The sequence below is a fragment of the Leptonychotes weddellii genome, chromosome 4, assembly GCF_054177405.1.
Source record: "Leptonychotes weddellii isolate Sample4059 chromosome 4, ASM5417740v2, whole genome shotgun sequence".
NCBI classification, from domain to species: Eukaryota; Metazoa; Chordata; class Mammalia; order Carnivora; family Phocidae; genus Leptonychotes; species Leptonychotes weddellii.
The window spans coordinates 103,020,278-103,045,861 of record NC_138372.1 but is presented as its reverse complement, the minus strand read 5'-3'; positions in this window follow the sequence as shown (position 1 = coordinate 103,045,861).

The window sequence follows — 25,584 nt, the reverse complement described above, 5'->3', positions numbered from 1 at the left end:
AAAAAAAAAAAAGAAGATAGCAGGAAGGGAAAAATGAAGGGGGGAAATTGGAGGTGGAGATGAACTATGAGAGACTATGGACTCTGAGAAACAAACTGAGGGTTCTAGAGGGGAGGCGAGTGGGGGGATGTGTTAGCCTTGTGATGGGTGTTGAAGAGGGTACATACTGAATGGAGCACTGGGTGTTGCACACAAACGATGAATCATGGAACACTACATCAAAAATTAATGATGTAATGTATGATGATTAACATAACATAATAATAATAAAAAAAGAAAAATAAATAACATAATAAAAAATAAGACATGAGTAAAAAATAAATAAAATAACATAAAAAGAACTAATCATGTAATGTATGGTGATTAACATAACATAAAATAAAATAAAAAATAAAATAAAAATGCTTGTGGAATAAATGAGTGTGAGTGTAAAAGAGTCAAAACAATACAGAAAAGTAACATAAACAAAAGTTGTTTCTTTGAAAAGATAACAAGATTGACAAAATTTTAGAGAGGTTAAATGAATGGCTTAAACAATAGACCTTTATTTCTCAGGGTTCTGAAGTCTAAAAGTCTAAGATCAAGGTTCTGGCCAGTTTGGCTTCTGGTGAGAGCTTTCTTCTGACTTACAGACAGCTATCTTCTTGCTTTATCTTCAAATGGCTTTTCTGTTTCCTTCACAAGGAGAAAGAGAGAGCTCTCGTCTGGCTCTTATTTTAAGGATGCAAATCCTATCAGCTCAGGGCCCATCCTTATGATGATTCAGAGGTCATCAAAGCTGCCACTTCCACCACAGGCCCAGGGGGCAGGACAAGTTTCTCCTCCATTTCAAAGGGTGTGGCCGCCTCTCTGGTTTGAGGGAGAAAGCATACCCTTGCCCAGTGCCTCAGGGCAGAATCCTCACAAAATGGGTGTGCTGCTCAAGAGCCCAAGGGGGCATGGCTCCCCTGAAGAGCTGAAGGGTCAGGGCTGCTCTGCAGTCTTGGGGGTGACACTACCACCCCAATGAGCCTAGAGGACAGAGCATTGAACCAAAGAGGATTATTTTCAAGACTTACAATCTCATGGAATTTGCCTTGCTAAGTTTTGGAGTTGCTTAGGGCTGACAAAGCGCACCTCTTTCCACCTTCCAATTTCTCCCCTTTGGAAAGGGAATGTCTATAGTTTGCCCAACCACCACTGTATTTTGGAAGTACATAACTTGTCTGGTTTCATAGTTTCACAGATGGAGAAGAATTCTGCTTCAGGATGGATCATACCCAGAGTCTTACCCATATCTGATTCAGATGATATTTTGATAAGACTTTAGAGTTGATACTGAAATGAGTTAAGACCTTGGGGGCTATTGGAATGGGATGGATGTATTTTGCATGTGAGAAGGACATTAATTTTGGAGGGCTGGGTGGAATGTTTTGGACTGAATATTTGTGTCCCCTTAAAATTCATATTTTCAAGCACTAACCACCAGTGTGGCTATATTTGGGGATAGGGCTTTTAGGAAATAATTAAGGTTACATAAGGTCATAATGGTGGGGCCTTGATTGAATAGGATTCATATCCTTGTAAGAAGAGATATCAGAGAGCTTGTTCTTCAATGCACATAGTGAGGAAATGCACATAATGAGGAAAACCCATGTGAGCACACAGCAAGAAGGTCACCATCTATAAGAAAGCAGGGGAGCTCTTACCAGAAACTGAATCAGCCAGCACCTTGGTCTTGATCTTGGACTTCCTAGCCTCCAGAATTGTTAGAAAATAAATTTCTGCTGTTTAAGATATCCAGTCTATGGTATTTTGTTATGGTGGCCTGAGCACATGAATCCACCAAAATAAACAAATAAGACCAACGCTTAAATTATAAAAATCAGGAATAAGAAAGAAATGACTTTAGAGAACCAAAAAGAATGATAAGAGATTATTATGAACAACTATATGCAAACAAATTGGATAGCTTTAATTAAATTGACAAATTCCTAGAGAGACACAAACTATCAAGATTCAAGAAATAGAAAATCTAAACAGATCCGTAAGTAAAGATTGAGTTAGCAATAAATAAATTGTTTAAAACTATCCACAAAGAAAACTCCAGGTCCAGAAAGCTTACTAATGAGTTATACCAAACATTTAAAGAATTGACATCTATACTTCACAAACTCTTCAAAAAAATTAGAAGAGAAGGAATTACTTCTTAACCCACTCTATAAGGCCAGTATTACCCTGATACAAAAACCAGACAAAGATACCTCAAGAAAGTGAAACTACAGAATTTCCTTTATTAATATAGGTACAAAATTATCAACAAAATGCTATCTAACCAAATCCAGCAATATATAGATAGAAGTATATGCCATAACCAAGTGGGATTTATCACAGGAATGCAACCTTGGTTTAATATTTGAAAATCAATGAACATAATGCACCATTTCAATAGAAACGAAAAGGAAAAAAAGCCATATGTGTAAAAAAAAGCATTTGACAAAATGCAACACCCTTTCTTGATTAAAACAAAACAAAACAAACGAAAAACTTAATAAACTAGGAATAAAGAAAAGAGAACTTCCTCAACTTGGTAAAGGATAGCTATGAAAAACTCATATCAAACAGCATAACTAATAGTGAGACCAAAAGCTTGCCCCTAAGATCAGGAACAAAATAAGGATGTCTGTTCTCACTAGTGCTAGTCAATTTTGCATTGGGGATTTAGCCAGGGCAATTTGGCAAGGAAAAAATAAAGTGACATCCAGATTGGAAAGGGAGAGGTAAAGATCTCTGTTTGCGTAGGACACGAATGTATATATAGAATTATAAGGAATCCATGTTAAAGAACTATTAGAGGAGTGATGTCAGGGAAATGCAGACAAGATAGTGCAAAGGGCCCATCTCTTCACAGAAACCTCAAAACATCAAGCAAAACTGTCAGAATCAACTTTGTCAAAGGTTCACAGAAACCCAGCGAATGGTGAATTGAGGAAAAGACAATATTGAGCAGTAAGAAAGTTTTGTGGCCTTTTTATTTGCCTTTACCACACTCTGTCGTCCCTGTCTTATACGCAATGTGTAAAAATGTAATTTGTGGCAATAGCAACGTAGTCACAACATAGGGGGGTAGAACTATTTAGAAGCAGTTTTTGCATGCTATTGGAGCTAAATTGATATCAATTCAAACTAGATTGTTATAAATTAGGATGTGGGTTGTAATCCCTGCAGTAACTACTAAGTAAATAACTAAAAATAGAGGTTGGATCAGCAATCAAAAATCTCTCGGTAAAAAAAAATGTTCCAGACCAAATGGCTTTACTGATAAATTCTATCAACCATTTAAAGAATTAACCCCAATCCACAGATCCTTCTTAAATTTTCCAAAAAACCCCAAATAAACAAAAATAAAAGAGGACGGAACAGTTTCTAACTCATGCTATAAGACCAGTATTACCCTGATACCAAAGCCAAAGATACCACAAGAAAACTTCAGATCAATATGACTTATGACTATAGATTTAAAAAAATCTCAAAAAATACTATAAGCTGAATCCAATATCATAATAAAATGGTTATACATCATGACCAAGAGGGATTTTTCCCAGAAATTCAGAGGTGGTTCAACATAAAATCTATGTAATATACCACATAATTAACAGAATGAAGAAAAAAATGATCCTTTAAAGCAGTTGATAAAATCCAGTACCCTTTCATTTAAAAACATAAAAACAATAAACACAAAACTCAGAAAACTAGGAATAGAGGAAATTTCCTCAACAATAAAATCAATATATGAATTAACTAACAGCCAAAATAATGCTCAAGGGTAAAAGATTGAAAATTTTTGCACTAAAATCAGGAATAAGACAAGGATACTTACTTTTATCACTGTTATTCACATTGTACTAGAGGTCATGGCCAGAAAAATTAAGCAAGAAAAAGAAATAAAAGCCATCCAAGTTGGAAAGGAAGAAATTAAACTATTTTTATTCACCGATGACATGATCCTTCATGTAAAAATCCCAAATGAATTCATGCCAAAGAAAACAAAAGCAAACCAAACAAACTATTCAAGCTAATAAATGCAAAGTGATAGGATATAAAATCAACACACAGAAATCTGTTACACTTTTATGTACTAACAATGAACAATCTGAAAAGGAAATTAAGAAAATAATTTCATTTACAATAGCATGAAAAAGAGTAAAATACTTAGGAATAAACTTAACCAATGAGGTGAAAGATTTGTACACTGAAAACTACATAACATTTCTGACAGAAAATTAAAAAAAAGATCTGAATAAATGGAAAGACTTCCTGTTTTCATGGACTGGGATACTTAATATTATGAAAACAGCAATACTGCCCAAAGCAATCTACAGGTTCAATGTAATCCCTATCAAAATTCCAATGACTTTTTTTTTTTACAGAAATGGAAAAACTGATCCTCAAATCCGTATGGAATTGTAAGGGGCCTAAATAGTCAACACAATCTTAAGAAGAACAGTTGAAAAACTCAAACTTTCTGATTTAAAAACTTACTACAAAGCTTTAATAATCAAGAGTAAATAGTCCTGGGATAAGAATAGGCATACAGTCAACATAGAATTGAAAGTCCAGAAATAAATTCATATAGACATATAACCAGTTGATTCCATTTATATAAAATATCTAGAATCGGTAAATCCATGTAAGTGGAAGGCTGACTGGTGGTTGTCAGGTGCTGTGGGTAGCTGGGAATAGGGTGTGACTCCTCATGGGACATAGGGCTTTATTTGTGGTGAACGAAAATATTTTGGAATTAGACAGAGGTACTAGTCACACAACTGTGAATGTACTAAATGCCATTGAATTGCACACTTTAAAAAATCTTATGTGAATTTCATCTTGATAAAAAACTATTAGAACAAATAAATAAGTTTATCAAGGTTGCAAGATCAAAGATCAGTATAAAAAAATCAATTGTATTTACATCCACTTATAATGAACAATCCAAAAATAAAAGTTAGAAAACAATTACATTTGCAGCAATATCAAGATTATAAAATACTTAGGAATAAATTTAACAAAAGAAGTGCAAAACTTATACTTTGAAAAATGCAAAATATTGTTCAAAAAATTAAAACAAATCTAGGTAAATGAAAGGACAACCTTGTCCATGAATCAGAAAACCTAATATTGTTAAGATGGCAATACTCCCCAAAATGATCTAAAATTTTAACACAATCTCTATCAAAATCCCAGCTGGCTTGCAGAAAATGGCAAGGTGATCTTAAAATTCCTATACAAATTCATGGGTCCCAGAATAGCCAAATAAATCTTGAAGAACAACAAAGTTAGAGGACTCATATTTCCCAAATCCAAAACTTACTACAAAGTTACAGTAATCAAAACAATGTGAAGCTAGAATAAGGATAGACATAAAATCAATGGAATAGAATTATGAGTCTGGGAATAAATCCTCACATTTACAATCAATTGATAATTGATAAGGCAAGACAATGCAATGAGAAAAGTCTTTTTAACAAATGGTGCTGGGTTAATGGGATATCAATACGCAAAATAATGAAGTTGGACCTCTACTTCATGCCATATATAAAAATTAATTGAAATGAATAAAAGACCTAAATATAAGAGCTAACACTATAAAAGCTCTTAGAAGAAAACAAAGGTGTAAATCTCCATGGCTTTGAAATAGACAATTGTTTGTTAGATATAACAAAAGCACAAGATACAAAGCAAAAATTTAAAAAGTGGGTATCATCAGAATTAAAAGCTTTTATGCTATAAATGAAATCATCTAGCTATGAAATGGTGACCCATAGAATAGGAGGAAATATTTGCAGATCATATATCTGAGAAAGGACTTATATTCAGAATATATAAAGAAATCTTTCAAGTCAATAAAAAAATAAACCGTCCAATTAAAAAATGGGCAAAGGAGTGAGTAGACATTTCTCCAAAGAAGATATACAAATGGCCAATATGCATGTGAAAAAGATGTTCAACATCATTAGCCATCAGTGTAACTCAAAACTACAATGAGGTACCATTCCACACTCACTAGGATGGGTAAAAAAAAAAAAAAAGATAAGAACAAGTATTGGTGAGGATGTGGAGAAATTGGAACCCTTGCAATATACAGAAATGTAAATTGATGCAGCCACTGTGGAAAACAGTCTGGTCATTCCTCAGAAGGTGTGATATAGTTACCCTTTGACTTGGCAGGTGTGTACCAAGGGGCAAGTCCCACCTATACACCCAAGAGAATTGAAAACATATGTCCACATGAAAACTTTTATATAAATAAATCACGGAAAATATCAACGAACTGATGAATGGGTAAGTAAAATGTAGCGTACCTATACAATGGAAACAGAGTTCAGATACAGAACTGCAACTGTATTTGAAGTAACTACAACATAGATGAAGCTTGAAAACATGGTGCAGGGTGAAAGAAGCCAGACACAAAGGTTCGTTATGCAGTTATTGTGATGTGAGTGAGGTGAGTAACTTTTCTAAGTAGCTCCAGTGTTCCAGCCTCTGAGTTGTATATACTGGAATGCAGACATACTAACAAACCACTTAACATGCAGTCATATAAGACTGTGATATCAGTCAAATTTGTGATTGGAAAAAATTTCAACAAACACATAGGTTATGTTTTGAATGATTTTTACGATGAAAACAGACATCAGAATAGAGCTACACATTGTTATGTTGGAGACCAAAGATAAATTTTGACTTTTCCTATAATATTAAAATGCTCATTAGGTTCGGGCAAAAACGATCTGCCTCAATTCCAGGTGACTGTCCCTTTAAGAAATGTAAGTGCATCCATAAAAGAGCTTTTCTTGAAGAGAATCAAATTGTTGAAAAATAGTATTTCCTTTAGTATCTTATACCAAAGAACTGAACATTTTTTTAAATATCAACTTTGTGAGTCTGTATCAATAAGTACTGAGCCCTCCACGCCCGTGCTCCAATTCCAACTTTGGACCTTACTAGATTATAGCCCTTCCCACTAATTGGTCCCATAATTCCTGGATTTGAGATAATAGAAACTGGTGACAGCTAGTATTTGAGGAGTGTGTGCCAGTTTACCCAGCATGTTTATACCTTTTGGCTCACAGGATCCTCTGAAATGGGCATTATTACAGCTCTAATTCACAGATGTGGAAACTGATGCTCTGGCAGGTTAAGTGTCTTGCCCACAGCTCGTGAGTATGGATCCCAGATCCAGGCTCAGACTGCAAACACTGCATTCCCTCCACAGTAGCCACACAAACTGGAATTGTGACGTTCCTGACCAAATGTCCCAGTTTCATTTTCAACGTCCTCTGGCACATTTCCACTGTCACCACCCACATTCTGTGAGACTAAGCCCCTGTAGATAAAAGGTGAAAAGCCCTTAAGATAAAGATCTAGTATTCATATTAGGGCTGTGGTAAAATACCCACTGTTCCAATCATACAATTTTTGTCCTGAAAAAGACAATGCAGTAGTTGCTGTTACGAGTGCACAAATGGTAAGCCTTGAAGCATTGGTCTGCCTCTGGCAAGAACTCTGTGGCTTTATTATTATTCTGTGCCAGTTCCTTTGCTCTTCATAACATCAGGTTCTCCTAGATGGGCATATTCTATTTTGGAGGCAATGAAATGCTGAAGCCGAAGCAACCCTGAACACATCCTCCATTCTGGAATGACACTGGAGCAACACAAACCATTAGGCTCTGGTCCCCAGACAGGCTGTGAGTCAATACTGGGCCAGGTCACAATGGGCATCCTGACATCCATGGCTTAATAGTGCCCTGTTTGTGGGCACATTGATATTAACCCTTGGTTAGAGTGGTGTTGTTTCATCTTTGCTATGGCTTTATTGCGAGGTGAGAAACACATTAGATCGGGAGTCTGGAAATTCTATCGCAACCCCCCTGCACAGCTTCCCAGCCATATGGTCCCAACCCCATCTAGATTAGCTTACTGTCTTTTTGATTTATTTTTTTTTTAAAGATTTTATTTATTTATTTGTCAGAGAGAGAGTGTGTGTGAGCACAAGCAGGGGGAGTGGCAGGCAGAGGGAGAAGCAGGCTCCCTGCTCAGCAAACGGCCCCATGTGGGACTCTATCCCAGGACCCTGGGATCATGACCTGAGCCAAAGGCAGACACTTAACCGACTGAGCCACCCAGGCGTCCCATAGCTTACTGTCTCTTTAATGTCAGAGGAACATCAGGTCTGCAAGTATATATCCAAGTGTTATAGACAGCTAAAAATTGTATTTTTGTTGGAAATGACAGTATTAATGATGGCATTTTGAAGAAAAGAGCCCCTTGTGAGAAGAAAATCCTGGAAACAAACAAACTTTAGTGCGTCTAAAGGATGATCATGTACCTAAATACTTAATGCATAAACATACATCATTTTATGCCTGGTATTATTACGCTGATATTGAATACTCCTGACATTCCATCAAACTGAAGCCTGAGTATCGAAATTCTGGCTCTGAGTATATTCATTGCAAAGGGCTTTCCGGACAATTAGCTAATATCGCCTGTGGGGCAGGCACAGAACCCAGAGTGATTATCATTAAGCTCTTCGGACCTGAACACGCCAGCAGTGAGACCCTCCCTTCGGTGTTTGTCATGAGAAAATCTGACATACTTAGCAGCTCAGGGGAACAGCCATGCCAAATTGACACACCAGCTGTGAAAACCTTCGGGGTTGAATTATGATTATCACTTCGCTAGCTCTCTTCTTTTATCATGGCTTTGAATCATCCCCAGCTTTCACGGAGGGTCCTGTGCCAGCAGTTAATTACAAAGTTCTAGCCCTGACTATGTGCCTGCTATTGTGACCCACCAGTCAATGAGTGTGGGCTTTAAAATCACTTTTAAATTTACAAACTGGCCTAAGGTGTGCATCTTTCACAAGAGGATGAGGATGAAATTGGCAGGTGAACCTGAAGGTTAATGTTCACTGTTTGTTTCATTATCCTACCAGTTTCAACACTTAACAACTGTTAAGGAGGTTTTCTTTCTATTCTTACAAAGAAAAACAACAAGAAATTCTTAGATACAGGCTTGTAAACCTTCAAAGAGGCGTTTTTTTGTTGTTGTTGTTGTTGTTTTTCCTCCCTGCTCTTTTTCTTTATTGCCAGGACAAATGGATCAGAGTCTAATCTGCTTACTGTGGTGGTACTTACACAGCAATTTTGATGTGATCAGAGGATTATCTTCAGCATCCTCACACACTTAGACTATTCATTTTTAGTGTGTCAACCAACGAGGCAGACATTTTTGTCAAAAAGCATTTCCAGAATCTCAGTGTATTACCTCTTTGGGATTATACGTCTGGAACACATAGCAGCCAATTTGGAATTATGGTAATAATCTCTTACAAGCTCACAAAAAGTAAAAATGCATTGAACTGGGGCGGCACTAAGCTTGATTTTCACAGGAAACCACCTCCTGCTCTCTTCCAGTTAGAAATAATTTTACAATTCACAGGTCATCTAATAAGAATACACAAGTGGTATGTTTTCCCATCACATATAAAATTTTTAATGCTGAGATTTAGCAGCTAAAATAATTTTTAAAATAAGCACCTAGTGTGGTAGTGCATGTCATTAGCACAATTGTAAAAAGCAAGTCAAATCACATTAAGAGCTTTATCACTGAAAAGGATCTGTCAAACTCCTGCCTGGATGAAACACAATGCTGGGTCCGTGTACAGTTCCTGCCTCCAAAAATATATAAGTAGGGGCAAAACACAAACACAAGAAATAAGAGAATGTAAATGATTTAAGTTTTGACTCGATGGCAAAGGCAGATTTCCCATTATGGACTTCCGTGATGTACAGAACCCTCCCCCGCTATTCACAGCCCTTTTATTTCCATCTATGGGCACTGCTGTCTCACAACCCTGTGCTCTCTGAAGAGAGGCTTTTGGGACCAACACCGCTGCCTAAAAACTCTGATCACAGCAAACTACAAAGGTCATCTCAGGGCTCAAGCTTTGGTAGGAACATCACAAGTTTCCACAGTGATTTGCCAACTATCTACTTTTTTAAAGTAGAAGCACAATGGCCATGTGTACACTCATAGCCATCAATATATATAGCATTTGCTCCAAGAAGTATAAAGATAACCATAACATCTGTTTTCAAGTAGTTTACTCATTCTTCAGAAGGTATCTAAGGAGAAAGTCCTGATACTGCAATGCTCTGTTTCTAGTATTGCTCCAGAATGATCTAGTATAATGCTTTCCAATCAAAATGGAATATGTCTCACATGCACAGTTTTATTATTTTCTATTTTCCCCATTACAAAGGTAAAAAGACAAAGTGAAATTAATTGTAACAATACATTTTATTTTATACTACCCTAAAATATTATCATTCAACTTGTACTCAATATATGAATGTTAATGAGGGGCACCTGGGTGGCTCAGGTCATGATTCCAGGTCCTGGGATTGAGCCCCATGTTGGGCTGTCTGCTCAGCAGGGAGTCTGCTTCTCCCTCTGCCTCTGCCCCTCTGCTCATGCTCTCTCTCTCTCTCAAATGAATTAATAAAATCTTAAAAAGTGAATGTTAATGAGAGATTTTTACATTTTTGTTTCATACTAAGTGTTTGAAATCTAGGGTGTATTTTACAGTTACAGCACAGGTTGGTCTTGACTGGCCACATTGCAAGTTGAAAGTCACATGTGGTTATTATGCTATAAAGTGCAGGTGTAGATTGCAAAATATAAGTTTTGGTCTTCCATTGATACATGTGATGAACTGGATCACATGTACTTTGTGCATTATTCATCTCAGTGTTACTATTTTTATTTTTGACTATGTTTGTCTAATTTTTTGCTTCCTTGAGGTTTATTTCCTTGTTTGCAAGGTTATCAAGCAGTGCCTTCACAAGAGGTAACAGAGTCTAATTGAAACAAGCCCTCTTAGGGCGCCTGGGTGGCTCAGTTGGTTAAGCGACTGCCTTCGGCTCAGGTCATGATCCTGGAGTCCCTGGATCGGGTCCCGCATCGGGCTCCCTGCTCAGCAGGGAGTCTGCTTCTCCCTCTGACCCTCCCCCCTCTCATGTGCTCTCTCTCATTCTCTCTCTCTCAAATAAATAAATAAAATCTTAAAAAAAAAAAAAAGAAACAAGCCCTCTTAAGTAAAGGGTGTTGACTTTCCTTCAGGACACCTAAAGATGCTGTTTACTTGGGGATGTAATAAATACATCAAAAGATTAATTAAGAATTAGGTATGAAAATAAATATATGCCGTTCAATCACAAACCTGTGACTAATACAAATCCTACAGAATAAAGCCCTAGGTCCCTACTATGATTTAGTGTGCCCTTCATCAACAGAACCTTGCCTTCTGTTCTGGCTTCCTTGCTCTCCACTGCCGCCAATCCGCCCCATGACCTAGTCATACCTGTTTATTTTCAGTAATCATCCACAAGCCTATAAGACAGCTGTTTTTACCACTGTGTTACAGGTAAAGAATATCAAGTTTGATGGGGTTCAGTGAGTTGCCCAAGTTCACATATGTGCTAAGAGATAATGCAAGAAGACTTAGACTCAGCAGACCCTTTGGCTTCGAAGGGTGTCCGTAGCTACTCAAATGATAGCTTGAGTAGCCAGGCCAAGCTTGGAAACTGCTTATCATTAGCTTGCTGCTGTGCATGAGACAACCACAATATTTTACTACAAGATTTGACTTGTGTTTTGCGGTAGAATACTGTACACACTCACCAGCTACAAAGAAGCAAGGAATTATGGTTTTGTTTCCATTTCAAACTATACTAAGTGTTTAACTTCTATTATTTCAAAGGCTGATCAGTCTAAGAGCTTGACAAGGTAAATTGAGGGAACATTACAATTGATGCCTTTGAAACTAGTGTTGTGGCTTTGGGTTTTCCTCATATTGTTTCCAAAAACCTAGTATTTTATGTGGGTGAATAAAAAGTTGTTTTCATTTAGGAAATTGCTGGTATTAAAGGAATGAGTCTGTTGGTTGGCAAATATTTTAAAGGAAAGACCATGCAGTGACACATAGAGATCATTTCTTCACTTTTGAAATGAATGTGGCTTGGGCGCCTGGGTGGCTCAGATGGTTAAGCGTCTGCCTTCGGCTCAGGTCATGATCCCAGGGTCCTGGGATCGAGTCCCACATCGGGCTCCCGGCTCAGCGGGGAGACTGCTTCTCCCTCTGACCCTCTCCCCTCTCATGCTGTTTCTCTCTCTCTCTCTCTCTAAAAAATGAATAAATAAAATCTTTAAAAAAAAAAAAAAAGAAATGAATGTGGCTTTATGATTGGCCAACCTGTTTGCCTTCATGCTTCTGCCTGATTCTTTCTAAAGCCTGCCTCATGCAGCATGTCACCACCAATTAGTATTGACATCAATAAATGAAGATGTAAAAAATTAAAATGTGTGCATCCTATATTACTAGGGCTTCCTCATTATACTTTACTGTTGTCATCATTGAAGTCAACAAAGAATCAAGAACACATAATGAGCCACAACTTTTAAAGCACTACCAAAGTGTGATGTGTACCCAGTTAATTTTAAAATTTCAAACGTGCCTGAAGAGAGACCACAAAAATATAATCAACCAGTTTCCATGCTATGAAGGTCACACTCAAGCAGATGTAAGATATTATCCTCAGCATATAGAACGTATCAAAAGACTAGAGACCCAGTCATCAGGAAGCATGAAGAAGCTGCCACAAGGAGCAAATGATATCCCTAATGTTGGACAGAGTAAAGAGAAAATCTCTGAACAAGAAATGCAGAGATCCTAGTTGGCTATCAAGAGTATTACATAATAGATTGCAGGGCCCCATTGATCTAATGAACTGTGATGGAACAATCTCTGATCAGCATTCCATCAGGACTTCCTATACCTCCCCAACATCTTCAAAGAGGAAACAAACAAACAAAAGGCAAGTAGTTAATTATTAGAACAAGTCTTGCTTGATAAATATATGCAAATTGATAATTACTGAATATATCATCAAAATCATTCTGTTTGTAAAAGCAACAACAAATAGAAAATATTTAGGAACCAAAATATGTAGAAACTCAAATCTACTAAAATATAAAACAAGAAATATTTGACAAAATAGATAGACATGCCATGTTTCTCCACTATATAAGTCAGCATTCTAAAATTATTAGTAATCTCTAAGTTAATTTAAAAGTTTAATGCAATTGCAACCAAAATCCAAACATGATTTTTCTTAAGACTGGGATAGTAACGAGTCTCTGACCCAAGCATGACCAATCCTGGGGCTGAATGAGCTATTCAAATGATTTTATTGAAGATTTGAATTAAGAGATGCAGAGAGTAAGTCAGACAATGATGCAGTCAAGTTCAGGTGGAAAAGAAAGTAATAAAGAATCAGAACTACAGCAAAGCTCCTCTGCTAAGAGCGGTGTACCGATGGAACAGAGCCTCAGAGTTGATCCTGACTTTCTTGTTCCTGTTCCTATTTTTTGAGATCTTTTGTGAAATTGCTTATTATTTTCTTTTGATAAAAGTCTTCTTAGTTGAGCTACTTTGAGTTTTCATCAGTTGACCAAAAAAATTCCTTAGCTATGTGATTATTTCTGGGTAGTGGCATTGTGTTTATATGTTCATTATGCTTTTACAATTTCTCTATTTGTCCGATATTACTTTTATAATCAGGATTTAAAAAGAGGTCTCTAGGAGTACCTGTGTGGCTCACTCGGTTAAGCGTCTACCTTCGGCTCAGGTCCTGATCCCAGATTCCTGGGATCAAGCCCGTGTAGGGCTCCCTGCTCAGCAGGGGGTCTGCTTCTCCCTCTGCCCCTGCTCCTGCTATCTCTCTCTTTCTCTCTCGCTCTCTTGCGCTTTCTCTTGTGTGCATGCACATGCTCTCTCTCTCAAATAAATAAGTAAAATCTTTAAAAAATAACTTTATAAAAAAAATAAATAGAAAATAAATAAAGATTTCTCTATTCGTCCTAAAGGGAACTATGCTAAGTGAAATAAATCATAGAAAGATGAATACCGTATGATTTCTCTTATATGTAGAATCCAAAAACCAAAACAAATGAATAGACACAAAAGCAGAAACAGACCCATAAATGCAAAGAACAAACTTGTAGTTGCCAGAGGGGAGGGGAGTGCATGCAGGGATTGGCAAAATGGGTGAAGCGGAGTAGGAGGTACAGGCTTCCAGTTATGGAAGAGTAAGTCACAGGGATGAAAGCTACAGCATAGGGAATATAGTCAATGGTATTGTAATAGTGTTTGTTGTATGGTGACAGATGGTAGCTACATGTGTGGTGAGCATAGCATAATGTATAGAGTTGTTGAACTGCTATGTTGTATACATGAAACTAATGTGACATTGAGTGTCAACTGCACTTCAATTAAAATAAAAGAGGTATCCAGAGTCATAGTCCTGGAGGAATTGGATACTGGGCATTCTGGCAGGGCCCTGCCTTATTCTGGGAGCCACCTTTACACAATAGTCATTACTGATTTGTAATTGTAAATTTGTACTGCAGTTTCTACAAGTGGAAGTAAAATACTTGAAGAAAGGACACCTTCTTCTAATTCTCACAATGACGCTGTATGGACTAGCAACATCTTTGTTAAGTAGTTTAGCAAAGAGGGAGTTAGTACAGGGTACCAGATGTGGTTTCAGTGCACAAAAGTAAGTTAGTCTTGTGAGAAATTAGCAGAACATAGAAACAAGTCACTGAGGTCAGAGATGGATCATGACTTTTAGATGTCCACAGGAAGTTGGAACTTGAACTTGGATGAGAATTAAGAATACTGGGAATATAGAAAAGAGCAGGCTGGAGACAGAGAAGAGGTATGTGAAAATGATATCATTATATGTGAGTAAAAAAATGCACATATGTTTACTTGCATTGATGTTTGGTGGGTTTTGATCTGTCAACTTTACCTAGGACTTAAGGACAGTCAGATATTAGCAGATAATTGCCTCTATTATGTTCCATGAACAGCTGTAGTAAATATGAGTTAACAATGAGACAGTCCTCGTATTTTGGTCCTGTCCCCACATTTAGTGGGTGGGACAAGAAGAATTACTGCAAAAAAGATTATGAAGAAAGGCATTATATTTAGGGTGTCATACTCAGTATCATTTTGTGCTGGAGGAAAGCAGAAATAAAGTCAAAGAGCTATAAGCTCAATATCTAAAAACGATTGAATGCAGCCATTTCAATTGACCAGACAACTAATTAAGTAAATATAAAGATAGCATGTTTTGACATGACCAATTTTAGCAAAAACTATACTAATCTATAATATAACATAATGAATATAGACAGGTACATTAGATAAATCAGATGCACCCAGAAACCCTATAAGGGGAACCAGTTCTGGATAACTCATTCTGTACCCCAGGAGGACCAAAAAATTTTGCTTAGAGTACGAAAGTTCCTTCTTTGAGTATACATCTTTTTTGTTTAAATAATATATCATCTGAAATAATAATGTCAGTCCTGAATATATAATTTGGATGTATCTATAAGAAAATACTTATTCAAGCTCTTCAAGTATATTCTACCATAGTGGTTAATTTTTTAAAGAGTAAAAATTTTAAATATATGAAAATATTCTACACACACACACACACACACACACTAAAACATTGCGGGGGGGGGAAGCCATTTTCAGTCCAGTTGTTCCCTTGTATTGCTGCTTGGCAAGGATAGCTCCCCTTGACTATTACCAAGCAGTACTATCTCTTTGTTGATCCAGCTGAAGAGCTTCACCTCCCTTCCAGTTTATCCATCACTAACTTCATCACACTTGCTGGCCTTGAGGAGTTGTCACACCTCCCTATTCCTGAATAACCTCCAGATGATAGATGACCTCCAGCACACCCTTGTTTAGCAGGTACCTGTCTTCACCTGCCAGGTCACCTGCACACTGAGTGAAGTTGTTCAACTGATCAGGAGCAAATGACAAAAACAACACACAGGGATACTCAAATGTCTTTGATAAGAGAGTGAATTCCAATAGGCACATGTGATAGTTTGTGGGTGTTGTTGTTGTCGTTGTTAGAATTTGTAGAAAGATCAGTAAAGAAACACCAAGGCAGTTAACAGCTAAGTTTCTTCATTTTCACCTATAGGGAGCCCTTTAAGTGAGGATTTTAGCCACAGCCCTATGGATGAGTGCATTCATTTTGTCTCACATTTCAATACCAGTAGTTTAGAATTAGTGTGCTGGAGCGTACTGATGGTCCTTAAAACCCTCACGAGTGCCTCCAAGTTTTTTACCAATACATACAATTTGTTTTTCTAAAAATGAGGACACATACACTGGGTGATCTTTGTCAGGCAGAGATGGAAGCTGGGAGATCCTGGGACACAACTCAGAGTGGGGCAGAACTGGTTGCAGATTGTGAAATGCCTAAGAAAAACCTCTGACCGTATTTAAAATGGGGCCAAGCCAGGACTGTCAGCAGTTCTATTAACACAGAGCCACGTAGGTTTGAGCACAAAGTGAATAGTGTATCAACTGTAGAAATATTTTTTTTTCCATTTTCTAGAATTTCTTTTTTAAAAGTGGTGTTTACTTTTTATATCCTTCAGTGTTGCCACCATAAATTCCCATATTGGAAGGTGTGTCGTGAACACAACAAGGTGAAGAACCAGTTTGCTTATTGGATCAGGGCCTACCCTGATGGCTTCATTTTAACTTAATTACCTCATTAAAGGCCCTATCTCCAAAAACAGTCACATTCTGAGGTGCCAGGGGGTTAGGGCTTCAACATATGAATTTGGGGGAGATACAATTCAGCTCCTAACTGACAGCTCATTGTTATCGTCTGGGCTGCAGGTTTTGGGTGACTTTGGCCTTTTCTGCTATGTCTCTTCATCCCCATGTTATGGTCCAGATGGATTAATTTTAACATCCACGTGGACACATAACCAACATTCTAACTTCACAAATCCTCAAATTATCACAGTTAGTAATAACTCCCAGGGGCACTCCAAGAACCTCACTCCAAAACAGCTTCACATCAAAGGTGAACTTGCAATAGCCCTCCATCAGATATCCCAGTGGGAAGACGGTCATAATAATGGAGCCAGAAATTTTAGAAAGGAGGGGATTGTCTTGGTTTAAGAAAATGCTTTTAAAACTGATCTGGGAGTGGCAGAGAAGTCCTCAGGATATGGTTTGGTGGGAGAAAAGTAAACTAAACTAGATTAAACCTTCAGTAATATGGGGTAAACAGGAATCAGAGAGGAAAAGTCAAGGGAGCCCAGACAGACAAGGAAACTGCTGTGTTTCATAGCAGGAGGCTGGAGCCTGAGTTGGTAGAGAGAGATTTTTCAAAACAGATTCAAACACTCCATTTTCAGTGATTTGTGTTCTGTGATGTGAACTCCTGTAAAGTCTGCCTTATATGAGGCCTCTTCCATGTGGCTTTTACATGTAGAGGTCATAGAAAATTAGCAAATCCACATCTGGTTTGACAGGGAAGGAACAGGGGCAGCATACACAAAGTGAAGGACCCACCCATTAAACTGTATGGTTTCAGGAAGCCTGAAGCGTGAGGTGACAAAGTCTCTGCTTTTAGCACCGAATCTGCAGAGGCAATGGGAGAAATGAGGCTTACATGGCACCAGAATAGGGACTCCAGTCGATGTCATATGGACAATGTTACACAGCTGACTTTGATCAACCTTGTCTGTCTTCCAGCTCCCATTGTTTTTTCCCCCTCAAAAGTGTTCCCATTTTACCAGTACCCCACTTCCTGGTCATATTTCCTTCCCTTTCCAGTCTGAACCTCATTCTCTACCATGTAAAGTATTTCTAACTACTTTTCTATCTGCCTTCTAGTTGTAATTTTCAAACACATTTGATATCCCCACTTAAAAAATTATTTGTAGAACCCCTAGATTCTGCCAGTTACTAGCCCATTTCTCTGTTCTCTTTAATGTCAAAATTCCTCAAAGAATTTTTCTTACCAGGTGTAGCACCTGATTACTTTTCGTTTGTTTCTTACTTTACACTGACTTAGACTTTTGGTACCACCACTATATTGTAGTCTCTTGTCAAGATCAACAATGACCCCCATCTTGCCAAATTGTATGGCCAATTCCCAGACTCCATATGTCATGACTATTTGGCACAATTGATCATTTCCTCTAACTAAAGACAATTTTTTCACTTAGATTTCAGGATACCATGCTATTTCCTCCTGAATTCATTGTTCATCTCTTCTCTTCTTTGCTGTCACCTCTTCATCTTCCTAAAGTCTAAATATTGGCATGATTCATATCTCAAACCTTAGCCATTTCCTGTTTTTATCTGAACAAATTTCCTAGGTTTCTTCAGCCAGTATTTGGTTTTAAAATTCATCTATACACTAATGTACTTCAAATTTATACTTTTATTCCAGACTTTCCCTTGAGTATCAGAGTTGATTATTCCCAACTACCTTTCCAATATACTCTACTTGGAAAATGGCAATCTCAAACTTAGAGTCCAAAACAGAATTCTCAATTTCCTTCCACCTACAAACCTCCTTCCTATCTTCCCTGTTTTAATTAATGGCAATACTGTGGGCCTAGCTGTTAAGGATACCCTAGTTATCAAATTATTTGCATCCAAGCCCACATCCATTCTGAAAGCATAGCCTATTGACTTACCAACCTTACCTTTAAAGTATTTCCCCCAATCCAAACAACTCTTCCCACTTTCCCTGTTTCCATATTACTCTAAGCAGACACCAGTTCACAAGAGGAGTATTGCAGTAGCCAATTTATGTCTCCACTCTTGCTCCCTCTAGCCAATTCTCTAGCTGGCAGCCAGGGTGATCTTTTTCATGTAAATTAGATCACACCACTCTTTAGTTCACTAACCACTTACTGACTTCCTCCTACATTCCAAGTTCCATTTAAGATACATGTGATGATTTCCAAAGCTCTGCACAATCTGAAAACTCTACTGCTCCAAATTTACCTCTTACATCTCCCCATTTTCTTCTCTACCACCTACCACACCCCAGGTGTACTTTTCTCTGCCTCGATACTCTTCCCCAGATCTTCTCTGGAACTACCTCTCATTTTATTAAGGTCCATATTCAAGCCAAATCCCCTCAGCAAGGTCTTATCTGGTCAACCTGTCTGAATAGGCCTCTTGATATGTCCCCATCTGTTTATGTTTTTTCATTGTGTTACTTGACATTACTTTAAAATCTTGTTTGTTTATTTTTTGTTTCCACTGCTAAAATGTAAACTTCATCCATACAACTCAACACCAAAAAATCCAAATAATCCAATTAAAAATGGGTAGAAGACATGAACAGACATTTCTCCAAAGAAGACATCCAGATGGCCAACAGACACATGAAAAGATGCTCAACATCATTCATCATCAGGGAAATGCAAATCAAAACTACAATGAGAGATCACCTCACACCTGTCAAAATGGCTAAAATCAACAACACAAGAAACAACAGGTGTTGGCAAGGATGTGGAGAAAAAGAAACCCTCATGCACTGTTCGTGGGAATGCAAACCTATCCAGCCACTGTGGAAAACAGTATGGAGGTTCCTCAAAAAATTAAAAATAGAATTGGTATTTGATCCAGTAATTCCACTACTGGGTATTTACCCAAAGAATACAAAAACATTATTTTGAAAAGATATATGTACCCCTATGTTCATTGCAGCATTATTTATAATAGCTTAATTATGGAAGCAACCTACACACACACACACACACACACACACACATACACACACACACAGCCATAAAAAAGAATGAAATCTTGCCATGGTTGGATCTAGAGAGTATAATGCTAAGCAAAATAAGTCAGTCAGAGAAAGACAAATACCATATGATTTCACGCAGATATGGAATTTAAAAAACAAATAAAAAAAGAAAAAAGAAACAAACTAATAAACCAAAAAACAGACTCTTAACTATAGAGAACAAACTGGTCCTTACCAGAGGGGAGGTGGGTGGGGGATGGGTGAAATAGCTAAAGGGGATTAAGAGAACATTTACCATGATGAGCACTGAGTAATGTATGGAAGTGTTGAATCACTGTATTGTACACCTGAAACTAATTTAACACTGTATGTTGACTATGCTGGAATTAAAATTTTTAAAATAATATAAAGAAAGAAAAAGAAAGAAGAAAGAAGAAAAAATAAAGAATAATAACTTTTTTAAAAAAATAAAATAAACTGTAAAACTCCATAAGGACACTGTTTCTTCACTCAAAAACAAAAACAAAAACCCTTTAGCAATGCATTCTTCTAGTGCTTCACATTGACTAAACCCAATTGAAGAAGGCAAGAGTCTTCAGTGATGTGATCCATACAGGCCAAATTTATGGGTAGAGAATACTATGGAGAGGTGTAAAGTGGATCTAGAGGTACAAATGGAAGGTATCCAGCATAGTCAACCCCATGTCCTTTAGCCACCAGAGTTATCTTTCTGTCCAGTGAAAAGTTTGTATCTCTATATAGGGGACACACTCCAGGGACAGAGCTACATTGTCATAGCAGAGTGATATCAATTTGATCCTATTTCTCCCTAAAACTTAAAACATTAGCCATCACAAATGTGCTTTACATAAGTTGGTGGGATAAGGAGAAGATAGAAGAAACAGGTAACTACATAAACATGTCCCTGTTTCTATAGCCACCCCTGAAGCTTCTGAAGGTAGTCAGTGGTTAATGGAACAGGTCAGATGTAGTCAACCTGCCAGAAGGGGACTCTGCAGGGGATGATCATACACTGCATCTCAGTGTTGGCCTTGCCTGTTTACAAATTGCGTGGTCAGCAGTACAACAGCCGGATAAATTTTGGTGAGACAAAGTACATTTTGTTGAGCCTATCCATGTTCTCCATCCCCGCACTATGCTTACTTTGCACATAGTCCTACTGACTAGAGGGTTTGTCAAAGGAGGCTGTGGGGCACACTAACCTACCATCTGAATATTTCCATGTCCCAGGACAACTCCCAAAGTTCCATCTGTGTACCCCTCCTTCAGACCACCTTTTCAACAACTACCTAGTCTTGTTTTATTCTTCAGTCCACGTCCAGCCTGCCAACCCGTTAACCAGTGGTCACGAATTGGTGCAGATTTGTACTTGAAGTCATCTCTCATTTCACACAACATTTTCAATTTAAGGTTGTAGCCACTGAGATTTCCCTCCATGGCTGCTTTCAGGGCCACCCCAGAGCAGAGCAGAAGTGCTGCAGACACAGAAGTAGACCAGATCTGTGCTTTTTCCTCTTCAGTTAACTGGTCATCAGGACATCCCATGAGGCCATGGAATTGGGCAGAGAGGGAAAATGGCAAATGATTAGAAACAAGTATCCTGGGATCCTGAGTTACTTGCCAGCACTATTTACGTATGTTGTTTTATAATGGAAGGTTTGAAAGTATGTCAATTTATATGAATAGTTAGATTATATAACACCCAGGTCATGCCAGCCAGTTCTTTAATATACCATGGTTGAGCATGCACTGTCTATTAAGTATTGTAGCAATCTATGAGATTCTTTTCAGAAGGAGAATGATTCTCAGTAGTAGAAACACTTTCTACTACTCTCTCCAGAGCCCAGGAGACTCACACTGAATCCCCTTCTGGGGCTTGCAACAGGCCCTCTAAGATCATGGGGTCTTTTGCGACATAAGGCCCATGAGGCAGGGCAGCGGGACCTACTGCTGAGCCTTTAAAAATTTCTTCATTGCTTGCTTGGTTGGTTTTACCCTGGGTCTTACTTGAGATTATCAGTCTTATCAGTTACCAGATAAGTAGGTCAAAGCAGCATGCCCAAATATGGAACATGTTGCCTCTAAAATCCAAAAGGGGCCTCCAAACATTGTATTTCTTTATATATGGTGTGCAATGCAAGATGCACCAATGTATTTCTCACTTTAGGAGAGATATCACAAAGATTCTTAAACCTCAGAATCTTCACAGGTGTGGCAGGTCCCTGAACCATTTACTCCTCAACATATGTAAAACTTACAAAAGCATCAGAGATGCCCTAATTCCTTCTTACTGGCCCGTTATTTTAATTTCATCAATTTAATGGACATTAATAATGTTCTGTTGGTTACCAATACAATCTAGTTTCCTCTAGACCAACATTGTCCAATAGAAATATGATATGAACAGAGGCCCCCAGGTGTCTCAGTTAAGTGTCTGACTCTTGATTTTGGCTCAGGTCATGATCTCAGGGTTGTGAGATTGAGCCCATCATCAGGCTCTGTGCTAGGGGTAGAGCCTGCTTAAGATTCTTTCTCTCCCGGGCGCCTGGGTGGCTCAGTTGGTTAAGCGACTGCCTTCGGCTCAGGCCATGATCCTGGAGTCCCGGGATCGAGTCCTACATCGGGCTCCCTGCTCAGCAGGGAGTCTGCCTCTCTCTCTGACCCTTCCCCCTCTCATGCTCTCTGTCTCATTCTCTCTCTCAAATAAATAAATAAAATCTTTAAAAAATAAATAAATAAATAAATAAAAAAGATTCTTTCTCTCCCTCTGCCCCTCCCCACCCCCACTCATGCTCACTCTCTCTCTGAAAAAAAAAAAAAAAGAAATATAATATGAACAGGAAATGCAAGCCACATTTACCCCTTAATATTTTCTGGTACCCTAGTTAAAGAGTAAAATAAAAATAATTTAATAGTATATCTTATTTAGCTCAATACAACAAAATAGTATTTCAATATGTGACCAATATACAAATATTAATAACATTTAAAATTTTTTTCATAGTCAGTCTTGAAAATCTGTTATATATTTTATTCTCACAGCACATCTATAATTGTACCAGCTGCATTACTAGTGGTCAATAGCCACATGTGGCTAGTAGCTACTAAATTGGTCAGCACAGCCTTATGCAATACGTTGACAAAGAGCAGAGTTGTTGATGAAGGTCTTCCTTTTATCTTTGCCATATGAAGACAAACTGTTTCTGATTATCTATGCTGATATTAGTGAGGAAAATACAGTGATAGTAAATAGGTATCAGGGGCTAGGTTTATTTCTACAATAAAGAAATAACATCTGGAATCACAGATGTGATTGTATCATCACCTGATCAGGTTTGCAGCAATATAGTATCTTTCCCCATGATCCATCTGGTTTTGTATTGTCTGAAAAGGCTAATTAAATGGAGATATGGTAGGAATAACTACTCCTGCACCTCTCAATTTGTTGATGTAGCAAAAACTCTTGTCATTTCCTTAGGAGTGTGGTATTGCCTTTAGTTTACTATCCTGTTACTAAGCATATATATTCCCATTATACATTTGGGGATTGAGAAAGTAACCACAGGATAGGTCTGCACTCCTACTGGACTCTCTCTAGGACGAACTCAAGCCAGCACTCCATCCATCATATGACTTCCAGAAGCTCCCACTTTGACCAGTGTACTGCAGGGGTATTTCCAGTCTCTGTGTATTAGCAACAATTTAAACCCAGTAATAATAATCCTTAGAAAATCTATGTATCTCCATTTTCCTAGGGCAATCACACTGATAAATGGCCAAAGCCCCTCTAGAGAAGGTTTGGGAGAAGAATCACCATGTAGAGAGTCTTATCTCAGTTGGGCCTTTGATCTAAAAACTGACTTAGGTCTGAGAACTAAATAAATAGTCATGAATCCCCACAACTAATCTATTGGCATCCACAGGGAGGGAGATTGGAGGGGGTGATACAGCCCTTGGGTTCCCTGTCCTTCCTCCCTCCAATCTCTTCTCAGTGTTTCCTATCTGTAGAGGCCAATAGGAACCCAGAGTGCAGGTGAGCAGACTGATGTACCCTGTACAGGTCAATCTTCCAGAACAGACAGCAGGGCAGAGAAGGGTGGAGAGCACACCTGCAGAGGCAGACGGAGGATTGCTAGAACAGACTCTAAACACACACACACATACACACACACACGCACACACACGTACTCTGATGTATCTTTTTTTTTTTTTAATTTAGAACTTTTTTCTTTTTTTTTTTTTAAAGATTTTATTTATTTATTTGAGAGAGAGAGAATGAGAGAGAGCATGAGAGGGAAGAGGGTCAGAGGGAGAAGGAGACTCCCTGCTGAACAGGGAGCCTGATGTGGGACTCGATCCCGGGACTCCAGGATCATGACCTGAGCCGAAGGCAGTCACTTAACCAACTGAGCCACCCAGGCGCCCTGATGTATCTTTTTTTTAAATACAGATTAAATTCATATTACTGCTTTTACTCCTTGTGCATCTCAGAGATCATTCTGTATTGATACACAGAAAAGTTTCATACTTTCAACTACTGCATATTTTTATCTATATTATGGATACATCATAATTTATTTTACTGTCCGCCTGTATAGATAAATATTGGTTCCAAGCTTTCCATTGCAAATAATGCTTCAATGAGTATCTGTATAAATATGTCATTTTACACATGTGAAGGTATATGTGTAAAATACCTAGGGTATTTTAATTTATAATTGTGATAAAAATTCACAAAGTACATTTCACACTTAATTCTCTTGTTCTTTAGAACAGAGCTTCTCAATGGGTATATTGCACAGCACGCTGTATGCAGGCTTATAGGTGTGCCATTAGAGTGGGGGCTCACCTATATGCTGCATTTAGTATAGAAATATTTTCTTTTTTTATAAATAGTATTTTCAATGTGGCTCGTGATTTGAAAAAAAACTGTATGTTAAATATCTATTACCTAATATGACCAGAGGTGAAATCATTTCATTTCCTTGATTATCAGCTCCCTTTTCTCTCTTATACCACCCAAATGTCATTGATTACATGATTTGCATTTACATTCCCTTTAAGTATTTTCTGATGGGTGTGACAGGTTGGTCCTACCCGCTCTCCTTCTAGCTGTTTCCTGGTGTTGCAGTGACTGAAAATCTGAAGTCTCCATTTTTCAGACATTTTTGTACCTACAGTTCCAGACATGATTTAGATTTGATAAAGCAGATGCACTCTCATGAGCACTGGGAGGCAGAGGTGACATGAAAATGTCACTTCTGCTGTTTCTATTGGCAAGTGTGGTAATGTGCTATGGATTTCTTTCTTTCTTTTCTTTTTTTGTAATTTAGCACCTCCTCCTCACTTTATTTTTTTAATTTTTATTTATTTTTTAAAATTTTATTATGTTATGTTAATCATACATTACATCATTAGTTTTTGCTGAAGTGTTCCATGATTCATTGTTTGCGTATAACACCCAGTGCTGCATTCCATATGTACCCTCTTTAATACCCATTACCAGGCTCACACATCCCCTCACCTCCCTCCCCTCTAGAACCCTCAGTTTGTTTCTCAGAGTCCATAGTCTCTCATGGTTTGTCTTCCCCTCTGACTTCCCCCCCTTCATTTTTCCCTTCCTACTATCTTTTTTTTTTTTTAAACATATAATGTATTATTTGTTTCAGAGGTACAGGTCTGTGATTCATCAGTCTTACACAATTCACAGCTCTCACCATGGCACATACCCTCCCCAATGTCTATCACCCAGCCACCCCATCCCTCCCACCCTGCACCACTCCAGCAACCCTCAGTTTGTTTCCTGAGATTAAGAATTCCTCATATCAGTGAGGTCATATGATACATGT